This window comes from Lithobates pipiens, unplaced genomic scaffold (genome assembly GCF_037356315.1).
Source record: "Lithobates pipiens isolate NorthernLeopardFrog02 unplaced genomic scaffold, aLitPip1_a1.2 Scaffold_1, whole genome shotgun sequence".
Lineage (NCBI taxonomy): Eukaryota > Metazoa > Chordata > Amphibia > Anura > Ranidae > Lithobates > Lithobates pipiens.
In genome coordinates, this window is record NW_027507685.1 from 184868929 (window position 1) to 184883987 (window position 15059).

Consider the following 15059-nt stretch of genomic DNA (forward strand, 5'->3'; position numbering starts at 1 on the left):
TAGGAGAATGGTCAGCTCAAAAAACAAGTGTTTGTGTACAGTTATGCTTTGGCTTCTGCAATTTGTGAACAAAAGAAATAAAGTGCAGCACTTGGCCACTGAATGTGAATGTGACCTGAAAAATTGTTAAAAAAAAAATCAGAAAAAAGCTGTGAAATCAAATACACAAATATTGTGAAAAATATTAAGAAAAAAATCTTATTAAACTCAAGTGTCCAATGAGATAATAAAAAACAAACAAATGTCCATATGTAAATGAATACAAAAAATATAAGTAATGTCCAGTGTATATATGAAATAGAAGTAGCTAAAGCTGCTTTATTCAATGAAATAGTACTTGACCACGTGGACCCTTCACCTCTAAACACCACTAATAGATGGAGGCTTACCAGATCCCCAGTGACCCCCTGTTAGGGGAGGTCAAACTGCGCAGATTCGATCACAAATCACATAGACGTCCCGATAACCAGATGCCGGAGATCATCCCGATCTTTCGGATGTCCCGTGATCTTTGGATCCGCACGGATGCTCTCAGCATGCCTCCAAACGACGTATCATCATAGAGAAACAAAATGCGCCAAATCGTGTGATATAGTTTCAACAGGATTTATTTAAACCGAATAATCAAGCGCTTAAAACGACTCCATCGAGTCATAAGAAAAAAGGATACAAATACCGTTTAAAAAAAACGAACGAAAATGCTAGCAAGGTTAAACAAAATTTAAAAAACTCAACGGGAGTTTGTAATGCGATTGCAAATGCAGAATGGGTGTGAGCGTGGCTACCCGACGATCGTTTCATCAAAGGTCTGACGTCATCAGGGGTAAGCCCACCCCATTTTGCCAAAGCTTTTTATAGCCTACTGGTAAGGAAAGGAGCCCTGCCATAGGTTAAAACGAATGCCCCATCAAGGGCTTAGTATACTAACCACTGGAAGTGTTAAACATTCGAACGGGGTCGGTATCACAAAATAATCAAGTTAGTAAAACGGCCGTATAACCATACAAACCGATCGGGATCTGTAAGCATCCAAATTTCCATTTTATGAAAAACTTTTCTGTAACTTTAGAATAGTAAAAATAAAAATAAAAAATGCCGCCATCTAGTGGTTGCAAAAAATATCTCCAATTAAACAGTAGTGTTATGCCTAAACCTGCTGCCCATCATTACCAGTAGTCTATTTAAAAAATAGCCTTATAAATAAACAAATAAAAAAAAATATTTCTTCCAATAGTGAGGTATGGCTCACATTCCAAAAAACATAACCAAATTCAATACAACATATCTATCAAATTCCTAAATTCTATGTCACCAGCATTTGATAAAAGTAACCACTGTAACGGGCCAAGGATAGGGACATCAACCGTTATTAATAAAACAGTTGATGTCCCACTCCACATTTAGGCCCCCAGGAACGTGCGTGCCCAATTTATATATCCAATTAGTTTCAGCTCGTGAAATGGTGCGCTTCGCATTACTGCCGCGCCAGTGAGGCACATATTTTTCGATGGCTAAAAAGGTGGTACCTCTTGGGTCATGATTATGTTTCAGGTCATAATGTTTACTCACGTTATGCTTATCAAAGCCCTTACAGATATTAGTTATGTGCTCACCCAGACGTATATGCAACATACGAACTGTGCGTCCCACATATAAGCCACAGGGACACCTAAGGAGATACACGACACACTTAGTGGAACATGTAATAAAAGTTTGAATTGGATATGTGAGCCCCATGCCATTTGAAGTGAACTCTGTGAATCTTCTCCCCCGTACTGTATTCAACTTGCAGGCTCTACGTTTGCCACACGGAAAAAAACCTTTTAGGTCACCAAAGAAGGTTGGTCTCGTAGGGGGATCTCGGACATTAGGAGCAATCCTGTTCCTCAGATTCGTGGCACCCCTGAAGATGACATTTGGTCTATCTGATAACAAGGGGCCTAGGACACGATCATTCTTTATAACTGGCCAATGTTTCTTTATAATCCTTTTGATGGCCTAGTGCTGACTAGAAAAGGTTGTGATAAAGGCTAGACCATAATTGTCCGCACTGTCTGCCCTTGGTTGCTTATCAGCTAATAGTGATTGGCGATCCCTATTTCCAACCTCAACAATAATAGAGTCGAGAGTGTCACCATCATATCCCTTGGCCACAAATCTATTTTTTAGAATTGATGCCTCCCTATAGAAATCTTCAGGAATGGTACAGTTACGCTTTAAACGCAAAAATTGACCTTTAGGTACAGCCGACAACCACGATTTATGATGGCATGAATCCAGAGGAATGTAGCTGTTCCTATCAGTCTTTTTAAAAAAACATAGTGGTGACTATTTGGTTTTCCACAATAGAGATTTTTAAGTCCAAAAAGTGGATGTCAGTGGGGCTCAATATATGACTAAGGACTATACCTCGATCATTACTGTTCAGATGGGATAGAAAGAGCTCTGCAGATGTGCTGTCACCATCCCATATGAACAGGATATCATCAATTAATCTTTTCCAGGCCACCAACTCTGGCGGTGTCACGTACCTAGTAGTTGAGCCTGGAATGCAGGGAGCGGCCCCTCGTATCCCCTGGTTAAAGAACCCCTGGAGGTGGAGACAGGTATTCAATAGCTCAGGGGGCACAAGTGCCTGGCAGGTAGTACTGGTCCGGAGAATCAGCTGGGCACCGACAGCAAGTTGGCAGAGCAGGAGGTGCTTGGCTGTAGCGGGTAGGCACAAGTGCGGAGACTGGCTGGAGAGCAGACGTCCGGTAACACAGGAACTCAGACAGGCAACAGGAACAGCGGAGTCGGGTACAGGCCGGGTCAGCAGGAATCGGTCAGCAAGGTACAGAGGATGAGGCAGAGACGTGGTCAGACAAGCAGAGGTCGTAGGCAGGCAGCAACGGATCAGGGTCAAGGAACAAGCCGGATATCAGGAACCAAGGTAACGGGTACAGATACTGGAAGCAAGATCACGGACACGCTGTAGACTGGACAGCACGGGTAGGAGGGAGCCAGTGACTAAAGAAGGCCTTAGGGCGCCAAACGGACGTACGACGGGTCAGCGCGCCCTTGCACGTACACGTGCACCCGTTCGTGACCTGCGTGCGTGTGTGTGCGCGTTCGCGTCGACGCGAAAGCGTTCGTTCGCTTTAGCGCGCGTCCAAGGGGAACGACGGACTCTCCACGACGGGTTCCGACGGGTAAGACTCCTGTGTTTGGCCGAAACGTCAGAGTGGTCGTGACATTGCCCCCCCCCAAGGGGCAGCCCCCGGATGCCCAACCGAGCCCACTTGTCCGGGTGGGAATTCTTGAAGGCACGGATGAGTCTCTTGGCATGGATATTAGCCTCTGGCTCCCAGGAATTCTCTTCGGGTCCGTACCCCTTCCACTTGACTAAGAATTGGATCTGGTTTCTTCTCTTCCTACAGTCCAGGATGGCCTCAATTTCGAACTCCATCTCCCCATCGACCAACACAGGTTCCGGAGGACGGGAAATCCTGTCAGAGAAGGGGTCCTTGACTGCAGGCTTGAGAAGCGATACGTGGAAGACCGGATGAATTCGAAAGGACTCAGGGAGTTCTAGCTCAAAAGCCACGTCATTTAGCTTCCTTTTGACCGGAAAGGGACCCAGGAATCTTGGGCCCAACTTCTTGGAGGGACAGGATAGTCTGAGGTTTACGGTGGACAACCAGACCCGATCCCCGGCCTTAAGGTCCAGCTCCCCTCTTCTCCTTCTGTCGAAGACTTCCTTGTTATGTTCTTGCGACCTAGCCAAGGTTTCCTGTAAGAGCTTATTATTCTCTTCAAAGAAATTTAAGCCTCTTCTGAACCGCTGGTACCGAACATTCGGGAAGATTGCCAGACAAAAACAACGGGTGGTACCCGAAGTTCGCATAGAAAGGAGACTGCTTGGTAGCTGAATGGGCTGTGTTATTATAGGCGAACTCGGCCATGGGTAGCAGGGAGACCCAATCGTCTTGTGAGAAGGACGAGAAGCAGCGAAGATATTGTTCTAAGGTCTGATTCGTCCTCTCGGTCTGACCGTTGGTCTGCGGGTGGTAGGCCGAGGACATGCAGAGGTCGATCTTCAGAGTTCCACAGAGTGCCTTCCAGAATCTGGAGGTAAACTGCACCCCCCTATCAGATGTGATGTTGGCGGGGATGCCATGAAGTCTTACTATTTCCTTTATAAAAGCGTTAGCTGTCTCCGTGGCTGAGGGGGTGCCCTTCATGGGCAAGAAATGAGCCATTTTAGTGAGCCTATCGACTACGACAAAGATCGTTGTATGGTTCTCTGAAGGGGGAAGTTCAACAATAAAATCCATGGAGATCATTCTCCATGGTCTATCAGGAACAGGTAGTGGTCTTAGTAAGCCCCAGGCTCTAGACTTGTCGCCCTTACTCCGAATGCAGGTAGTGCAGGCCTGTATGTAACTCTTGCAGTCTTCCTTCATCCGCGGCCACCAGAAATTGCGCCTGAGCAATTCTAGTGTCTTGAATACTCCGAAGTGGCCAGCCATGGGATGGTCATGACAGGAGGCCAGAACCAGGGTCCGAACTGCCTGGGGAATAAAGATCCTGTTCCCATGCCACATAAGGCCATCGTTGGAAGACAGCGGAATGCCGGGTGGAGGTAAGGCGCCCATGGAGGCTTGCTTGACTTGAGAGATCACATCTCCTTGGAGTAAGAGAAAGTTTCCAGCAGGGAGGATGGTGTCGATGGGAGACGAATCTTCCGGCTGGCTAAACATGCGAGACAACGCGTCAGGCTTCGTATTCTTGGATCCGGGACGGTAAGTTATATGGAATACGAACCTCGAGAAAAAGAGTGCCCACCTGGCTTGACGAGGTTTCAACCTTTTAGCTGTCTTCAGGTATTCCAAGTTTTTGTGGTCCGTATAGACCAGAATTGGATGGATAGCCCCCTCTAGCAGATAGCGCCACTCCTCAAGTGCAGACTTAATTGCTAAAAGCTCGCGATCACCGACGTCGTAATTTCTTTCGGCTTCAGCTAATTTGCAGGAGAAAAAGGCGACTGGGTGAAGTAAGGACTTGGGTCCCTGCCTCTGGGAGAGTATAGCTCCGACTGCTACTTCCGAAGCGTCAACTTCAAGGGTATACGGCAGAGTGGGATCAGGGTGCTTCAGGATTGAAGCTGAGACGAACAATTTCTTCAGGGTCTTGAAGGCCTCTTGTGCCTCAGGGGTCCAGCGGAACTTAGAGCCCTGCTTGGTTAGCCCGGTAATGGGGGTGATGATAGAGGAGAATCCTTTTATAAACTTGCGATAAAAGTTCGCGAAGCCCACGAATCGCTGAACTCCCTTCCTATCGGAGGGGGCAGGCCAGTCCTGGATTGCAGAGATCTTCTGGGGATCCATCTCTACCCCTCGAACTGAGATAATCAGGCCGAGGAACTGAATACTCTCTTTTTCAAAAACGCATTTTTCGGGCTTGGCGTACAGGCCGTGGAAACGGAGGCGGGTCAGAACCTTCTTGACATGTTCTCTGTGGATGGCTAAAGTGGAGGAAAAAATTAGTATGTCATCCAAGTAAATAATCACAAACAAATCAAGAAAGTCTCTAAAAATGTCGTTGACAAAATGCTGGAACGTAGCCGGGGCGTTACACAGCCCGAATGGCATCACTAAGTATTCGTAGTGTCCGAAGCGGGTACGAAAGGCTGTTTTCCACTCGTCGCCCTTTCTGATACGGACGAGGTTGTAGGCACCCCGAAGATCCAGTTTTGTGAACAGCTTAGCGGAACCCAGTCTCTGGAAAAGTTCAGGTACTAATGGCAGAGGGTAGCGATTTTTAACGGTGATCTTGTTTAGCGCCCGATAATCCACGCATGGGCGCAGAGAATGGTCCTTCTTTTCCACGAAGAAGATCCCAGCGCCGGCTGGGGAGGTAGAAGGTCGGATGAACCCCTTTTCGAGATTATCGTCCAAATAGGTCTTTAGGGTATTCAGCTCGGATTCGGATAGGGGGAAGATCCTTCCGAAGGGGATTTCCGCCCCCGGGAGCAGTTCAATAGGGCAATCATAAGGCCTATGAGGCGGGAGAGTTTCTGCTCCCTTCTTACTGAAGACGTCCAGAAAAGCGTGGTATTGCTCAGGCACGGCTTGTCGGGTTTCTTCATCAGAATCCAAACAGAGAAGGACAGAAGAGTCCCCGTTGGGGGTCGGGCAACAATGCCGGTGGCAGTAGTCCGAGGAAAATTCAATTACTCCGGTGGCCCAATCAATGCGTGGGTTGTGTGCCTTCAACCAGGGCATGCCTAGGATGATGGGGAACAGAGGAGACTGGATGACATCTAGGCAAAGGAGTTCTTGGTGAGTCCCGGCGATGACAACGGGTAGAGGACTGGTCTCCTGGGTTACTGGTCCTGATTCCAAGGTAGACCCGTCGGCCAGGTATACCGAGAGCCCCTTCTCCCTTGGTCTAAGAGGGATCCTGTTCTTTCGGGCGAAGGACGAATCTACAAAGCCACTGCATGCCCCGGAATCAATAACCGCGTGGGTTGAGACAGTCCTTCCTGGAAGCTGTAAGAGAACAGGAACAGCTAGATGGGAGATGTTATCAGGCAACACAGGTGAGGGAACAGGTGGGACAAGGAGGCACTTACGCGTCTTGGCTGGGCAGGAACGAACAAAGTGCCCTGGTTCTCCGCAGTATAGGCAGAGATTGTTTACCCGACGACGCTGGCGTTCTTCTGGAGTCAAAGATGGGCGGAGTAGCCCCAGCTGCATGGGCTCCGGGGTGTCCAATGTGGATGGGACTGGAGCAGGCGGGGTTGGGTGACTAGGCACCCGTGGTAGCATCCAAATCGGACGGGAAGTTGCGGAAGATCGTTCTTGGCGGCGCTCCCTCAAACGCCTGTCAATCTGGATAGAAGCGTCTATCAGGGCCTCCAGGGTTTCGGGAACACCCACACGTGCCAGCTCGTCCTTCAGAGCCTCGGAGAGACCCGTGCGGAACTGGTACCGCAAGGCCGCGTTGTTCCAATCTGTGTCTGCACTCCATCGTCTGAACTCTGAGACGTAGTCCTCCACAGGTCTGCGACCTTGTTGCAGGGCATGTAGGGCTGCTTCTGCAGTTGCGGCTAACTGGGGGTCCTCATAGAGCCTGGACATTGCCTGGAAGAAGATGTCCATGGAGTCTAAAGATGAGTCCTTCCGTTCCAACAGACGGTGTGCCCAGGCCTGGGGTTCGTTGCTTAGCAGGGAGATGACAAATCCCACTTTCGTCGCTTCAAGAGAGAATGTTCTGGGTTGTAGGGCGAAATAGAGTTCGCAAGAGTTGCGGAACGCCCTGAACTTGCTCCGGTCTCCTGCGAATCGTTCCGGAGTTGGGACCCTGGGCTCAGGTGGGAGCATCACGACTGACGGTGGGGCATGGACCCCAGGAGCCACTGGTGCAGAGGCGGATAGCGCCTGGATTTGTTCCTCCAGTCTACCGTAGCCCTCTTGAAGGTTCTTAACTGCCTGGGTAAGGCCGGCCAGATGGTGGCAGAGCTCGTCCATGGGGGAGGCTCCCTGCGCAGGCTCGGACATGGCTGTCCAGTACTGTCACGTACCTAGTAGTTGAGCCTGGAATGCAGGGAGCGGCCCCTCGTATCCCCTGGTTAAAGAACCCCTGGAGGTGGAGACAGGTATTCAATAGCTCAGGGGGCACAAGTGCCTGGCAGGTAGTACTGGTCCGGAGAATCAGCTGGGCACCGACAGCAAGTTGGCAGAGCAGGAGGTGCTTGGCTGTAGCGGGCAGGCACAAGTGCGGAGACTGGCTGGAGAGCAGACGTCCGGTAACACAGGAACTCAGACAGGCAACAGGAACAGCGGAGTCGGGTACAGGCCGGGTCAGCAGGAATCGGTCAGCAAGGTACAGAGGATGAGGCAGAGACGTGGTCAGACAAGCAGAGGTCGTAGGCAGGCAGCAACGGATCAGGGTCAAGGAACAAGCCGGATATCAGGAACCAAGGTAACGGGTACAGATACTGGAAGCAAGATCACGGACACGCTGTAGACTGGACAGCACGGGTAGGAGGGAGCCAGTGACTAAAGAAGGCCTTAGGGCGCCAAACGGACGTACGACGGGTCAGCGCGCCCTTGCACGTACACGTGCACCCGTTCGTGACCTGCGTGCGTGTGTGTGCGCGTTCGCGTCGACGCGAAAGCGTTCGTTCGCTTTAGCGCGCGTCCAAGGGGAACGACGGACTCTCCACGATGGGTTCCGACGGGTAAGACTCCTGTGTTTGGCCGAAACGTCAGAGTGGTCGTGACAGGCGGCCTGTTCCCCAAAACAGTATCCTCCTCCCATTTGGCCATAAAGAGGTTGGCGATGCTGGGAGCAAATTTAGCTCCCATGGCCACCCCCTTTACTTGCAGAAAATGGGCTCCTTCATGCCAAAAATGATTATGCGTCATAGCAAAAAGAAGTAATTCTAAAATAAAGTTATGCTGGGTGACTGAGATGGTATTATCCTGAACTAGAAAATGTTGTACTGCATCGTAACCCAATTGATGGGAAATGGCCGTGAATAACGAGGCTACATCAGCCGTAACCAACAGGTAATTGGATTTCCATTCCACAGATTGTAAGACATTAATGACATGTTTAGTATCCCTCAAGAAAGAAGGGGTGCCCATCACCAGTGGTTGTAGATATCCATCTATATACTTCACTATACGGGAAGTTACAGAGTCAATACCACTGATGGGCCGCCCTGGGGGATTGATCAAAGACTTATGAATCTTTGGCAATGAGTAGATAACTGGCAAACGAGGCGCCAGGGGAACCAAAAATTCCTTCTCTTTTTTATTTAAAATACCCATATCAAATCCTTTATTAATGAGTTCTTTTAGTTCAAGTTTAAACCTTATGGTAGGTTCCATAGGTAATGGGGAATACTGTTAAGTGTCAGGGTCAGATAGAATCCTAGTGATCTCACTTGTATACATTTCTTTGTCTAGGATTACAATCGCACCCCCTTTATCCGCCGAATGGACCGCTATATCCTTTCTGTTGCATAATGAGTCAAATCCTGCCTTAAAATCCTGTGCAGGTTGGACTGGTTTCAACCTCAAATCATTAAGATCTTTGATTACCAGATCGCGAAAAACGTTTATATTAGGTGCCGTATTATTAGGAGGGTTAAAAAGGGAGGCATTTGACAAGCCTGAATGAACAATCATTGTTGATTCCCTGGCCAATTGTCGAGTAGGGTTACTCATAATGTATCTTTTTATATTTAATTTACGCGTGTATTTTTGAATGTCAATAAAGGTCTGAAATTTATTAAGATTGCGTGGGGGTGCAAATTTCAGGCCTTTACTGAGGGTTGTTAACTCTTCCTTTGATAACTCTCTGGTACTAAGATTAATGATACCACTACTATCTACGTCCTTCTCCTTTTTGGGGTGAAGACGTTTGCCCCCTCTGCACCCTCTCATGTGTCCCCGTTTCTTTTGTGTCCCCTCCTGAAAACCCTGTTTGTAATGGTTTCCTACGGAGGGATGATCATATAGGGGTTGTGAACCACCATATCTGTTGGAGGGCCCAGGGTGCCTCACTGCCTCACTCATAAGGGGAGCATATCTATTAGAGGTATCAACTCTGTAATTGGTTCCTACATCCCTCACATCAAGGGAAGATCTCACATTTTTACTCCTATTTCTACCATGAAAAAGTTTTTTCACCCCTAAACCGCCAAGGTGGAGGAGGGCCTCCTGGAGATCAATGTTGATAGTGGTTTGGATTTCCTCTACCACCCCACCCCCTATTGGGATAAGGATGCGGCTGTGACTGTGGACCCCTCCAACGTCCGGTATAGGCTGGAGAAACCTGATGTGGGGGCCCCCGTAAGGAATGAGGATCAACAACACTCCCACCACTTGCTACCATATTATGGACAGCGGGGGGTTGTGAATTCAAATCAACCACAGCTGGTGGTGGACCAGAATTCTCAATGGATACCTGCAATTTAAAAACCACATTATCCTTATTCTTCTGCAATTTGTGGCCAGGTAATCCAAGGGTAAATTTTCCCAAATATTTTTCTTATTTCTCTAAGAAAAGGGTGGCATATTCTAAGTGTAAAAGTTTGTGTTTGGCTGAAACAATTGTGCACGTTTATGAGAATCAAAGATCCTTACACAGATGTTCCTTCTATCATCATATTAGACCTTAGTGGCAGAATCTGTTTGTTCCTTTTAGCAAAGTACACTTGTAAATGATCCCCCCCAAGCCACCTTGGAAGACCCTAAAAATCCTGAACTTGTGACCAGATGTCATGTGTTTCTGTAGAGTGGAGTTGAACTTAGCCCCCTTCAAATACAACATTTCAGAAAGGTACAAAAAGGCACCAGGCGCTATATGAACATGGGCTGATTACAGAAGAACTCTTGCTTGTACCCAATCCTTTGACCCTTCAACCTAGCCCTTAAATGTGATCACTATAGCTGGCCGGTTAGGAGAATTGTACAAAAAAAAATATTATTTTTTTATCACTCTATGCTGGCTTTTGAAATTTACAAATGCAAACATTTTAGAAATTGGATGAAAGGTTTGAAACACTTTTTAAAAGATAAATGGTGCATTTTATATAGATCAGGCCAAAATGAGGGACAAATGAGGAGGGAAGAAATCTCCAAGTCCATCTAGTTCAACCACTAGAAAAAAATATTTAAATAGAAACCCTCCATATACAGAATCCATGACTGATCTAGGAGAAGGCAAAAAAATATCATGAAGCATGGTCCAATTAGCTGCAGCAACCGAAAAAAAAAAAATCCTGCCTAATCCCTAAGAAGATAATCGGATATTCCATTTATCAACAATTTCTGTTATTACCCATAATACAGTTATAGTTTATGTATTTAGGAATACACCCAGCTACTTTAAAAAAAAAAATATACAGAGCTGACCAGAGCTAGTTCTTGAGGGAATCTATCCTACATTTTCATTCCTTTTACTGTAAAAAAACAAAAAAACAAAAAAAAAAAACCTTTCTGTATGTGGCGGGTTAATCTCCACATTATTAATAGGTTCAGACTATGGACATCTCATGTCCTATGAGTAACCAGTTTGGACTGGCAGATCTGAAAATATGAATAATATTTCCACTGTAATTATCAATAGCCAGCTCTGTTGCCCACGGCCTGGTGAACCCCCTATCTATGCAAGCGTATTCTCTCTTGTGCAGCAAAGCATCTAACGTGTAGCTTCAATTGCCACAAAAGTGGGATTTAATTTCCCAGCCTTTCTTCTGAAATTGCAATGTTTGGAGGCTTTTACAGTTTTATGTACAAACCAGTTTGATTACGGAAATCTAGAGACAGGATGGGGCGGAGCACTAGAAGATAGGCTCGTCCGGAGCTCCTCCATCCCTCCCTCTCCACTAGGAACTCTGACGGCGCTCTCCATCCCCCTTCACCGCATGGCGAGAGCAGAGCGGAGATTCGATCAGGCATGCTGACAGCCTGAATAGAGCCGGCCCGCCTCGGCTTTTCCCGCAGCCTGACGCGGCTTAGGAACGGCTCCATTCGCCCACTGACACGGTCGTTCGATCCCCGTGACCTGCCGCAGACCGGAAGTGAACCCTGACGGGGGAAAGAAGGAGACGCCGGTCTCGGCGGGAGCTTCGAACCACGGATGTACAGCCGCCAGCCAACATCAGAGAGCTCACCGCTTCATCAGAGCACAGCATAGCGGAAGAAACCCTCGGCCATGATCACTGGAGCGCGGTACAGTACATCAAACACTAAGTAGCAGTTAATGATGAAATGTGATTTGCCAGGACAGAGCTGTTCACTGAGCCTTGGGAAAACTGTGACATAAAGAGATACACTCGGAAAACTGCTAAGGCTGGGCACACTTGCGCTGTTGGCGTTGTGGCTCTCCACCTCAGATCCTGCAGGACGCCCCCCTAGTAACCCCCTGAACCCCTTACAAGCAGGAGGAGGGGGCCGGTGCAGATAAGCAAAGAGCTTCCCACAGATCACAAAACGTCTGTTCTGCCCCCGCCGGCTTCCCCACCCCCCCCCCCCCACCCCTCTTTCTCTTTATTTCTGTTTTCTGGTTGTTGTGCCCTCATCTTTCTAAGAAGATTGGGAGGAGACTGGCTTATAAAGAAGTAATAGACTATATATATCCCATGGCCACGTGTTAAGGGCCCTCCAGGGTGGCCCCCTGGGCAAGGAGCACAGCCGGGCAAGGGAGAGAACATACAAGTTTTGAGGGCTTATACTGGTATTCCCCTCACCCTACCCACAGAATGTGACATTGTTTTCCTTTTTGTACGCAACACAGAGAAGAGGGGGTATTTAGAGGTGCGTTCAAGAACCGAGACCACCGTTCTCTGAGGAAGTTATATTTGACCAATTAAGCTGGGCCCAACCTTGAGTCAATCTTAAAGAGCCCTAACCATACGGAGTAGGCGTTGGCCAGGAAGTAAAGTAAAAGAAGAAGAAGATTTTAAGACAAAACCTGATAAAGAGACTGTATAAAGATTGTATTAATACTGATTGGAACTGATAGTGTGATTTCAGCTTGCAGACCTGTAGATTTCGGTTGGGGTTCCGTATCTGGGCAGGGGTGGTACTGTATTATAATTAAGTAAAAATCCCCGGGTAGGTGGGGAAGGGAGAGGAGAGAAGAGTAGCTCCTGGGGTCAGGGAGAAGGACTGTGACACAGAGAGTCTCTCCACGCTTTCTCTCTACTTGTTAGTGGGTCTCCAAGAAAGGATTAAAAACAAGGGGACCTTACCGATACGGGAAGATGAAGGGGAAGGTAAAAACAGGAAAAAAAACCCCACTGACTTCTAGCCCAGGGGGAATCCAGCGTTACATGGCAAGCAATTCTAGTATAACAGAGGAAGGATCCGGTAGCCCAAAATCTGTAGCAACACGGAGACCTGGGCCAAATAAGCAAAGGATATTAGAGGAGGGTAAAGGGGGAATGGAAAATGGAGCTAATAAGGGGCCCCCAAAGGAAGGAAATGTGAGGGATGAAATAGGACAGGAGATGGAGGGCACTAGGGGTGGAGGTATCGTTCCAGTAACACCCCAGGAAAGTGAAGGACCCCCAATTAGGGAGATGCTAACAGAAATGTTCACAAAAATGGAAGATTCACTAAAAGTGGAAATAGCAGGAGTAAGGTCAGACATAGGTCTAGTACTTGGGAGGGTGGAAGAGATAGAGGGGAGATTAGACAACCAGGACCAAAGATTAGATGAGATATCAGAACAAATTACATCCCTTCAGTTAGCGAATAGGAGCCTCCAATATAAATTGGAGGACCAGGATAACCGGGGGAGAAGGAAAAATGTGCGCATCAAGGGCCTCCCAGAAAAACATAGCAACAAGGATTTGGGCAGTATAATAAAGCAGGTATTTAACCCCCTACTAGGTAGAGACCCTGGGGACACCCTTAGGATAGACAGAGCTCATAGGATAGCAAAACGGACAGGGTTAAGGGAAGAGCAACCCAGAGATGTAATAGTGAGGTTTCACTACGTAGAGGAGAGGGGACTCATTATGGAGAAATTGAGAACAGCAGCAGGATTGATCTTCGAGGGGGTAGAACTGCAGGTCTTCCCGGACCTTGCCGTAGAAACATTAGTGAGAAGGAGGCTGTTGAAGCCCCTCACACAACAGATGATGGCCTTGGGCATACCCTATCAGTGGGGATTTCCCGCGTGTTTAATTGGGAAAAAAGACGGCCGCTCCGCAGTCCTACGATTCCCCGAAGATCTACAGGGGTTCTGCGAAAGGTTGGATATCCCCCCTCCCCGGTTACCGGGGTGGGAGGTGGAAGAAAAAACAGTACGCACCCCAAGGATCCCTAGATGGAGAGGAACGAGAGGAGTCGAGCCTAGAGTACAGTAAAAACTTAAAGAGGGCGTGAAGGGGGAAGCGAGAGGATGGTAGAGTTGGGAGGGTAAAGGGAGGGTAGGAGGGAGGAGGGTTTCGGGGAGTCTCTGGTGGGAGCCCTTGGGTATATATGGGTAAAAGAAGGTTCCTTCTAGTAAGGTATCTAACCCATATGAACAACAAAATGTGGGGGGAACTCCGACCACCCTTGTCAGGGGCATTGTTGCGGAGAGGGGGAGGGAAGAGAGGGGAGGAGGGAGGAGAGAGGGGGGAGGGAGGGATTTGTTGGTTTGGGGTTAGAGTCCCCCCCGGTTTCTTTTTTTTTTTTTTTTTTTTTTTTTTTTTTTTTTTTTTTCCCCCCAAAGGTTTACCCCCCGGTGTTTCAAAGGGGCTGTGCCCCCGGATCAGCCTATGTGAGACTCCGACACACACTGCAAATACTCGATGGTTGCAATTAATATAATATCATACAACGTAAGGGGATTAAATATAAAAGAAAAAAGATTTAAGATAGATAAAGAACTCCAATTAATAGGGGGGAATGTGGTCTGCCTTCAAGAGACATTTATTACTAATGAATCCCCTGTAAAGCTGGCATCATTTCAATTTCCATTATGGTTTTACGGGGACGCACCCTCAGCCCATTCCAGAGGCGTAGCTACGGGGTTCGACAGAACAACTAGATTTGAAATAGAGGAGCGACTGGCTGATCCGGAGGGTAGATATTTGTTTCTCAGGGGCAAATTGTTTGATTTGAAATGTACTATAGTGAATGTATATGCACCCAACAGAAACCCAGACAGATTCTTAAAGACTGTTCTTGAGACGCTGGAGGGTTTCAAAGTGGGTAAAGTAATCATAGCAGGAGACCTGAATTGGACCCTAAATCCTAAGATGGACAACTCGGGGGGTGGTAGTAGGGCGGCTGAGGGGAGATACAGATCTTTAAAAAGCACCTTAGCCAATGCACAGATTATAGACGCATGGAGAATTTTCCACCCAAAAGATAGAGACTATACCCATTATTCAGCTCCACATAACTCCTTCGCAAGATTAGATTATATTCTACTTGATCATCAACTAATCCCAAATCTGAAAAAAGCAGAAATTAAAGCAATCACCCTCTCCGACCACGCCCCAGTAGTAATTCAGTTGGAAGTACAGGGAGAGAGTGGAGCAGGGAGGACGTGGAAATTAA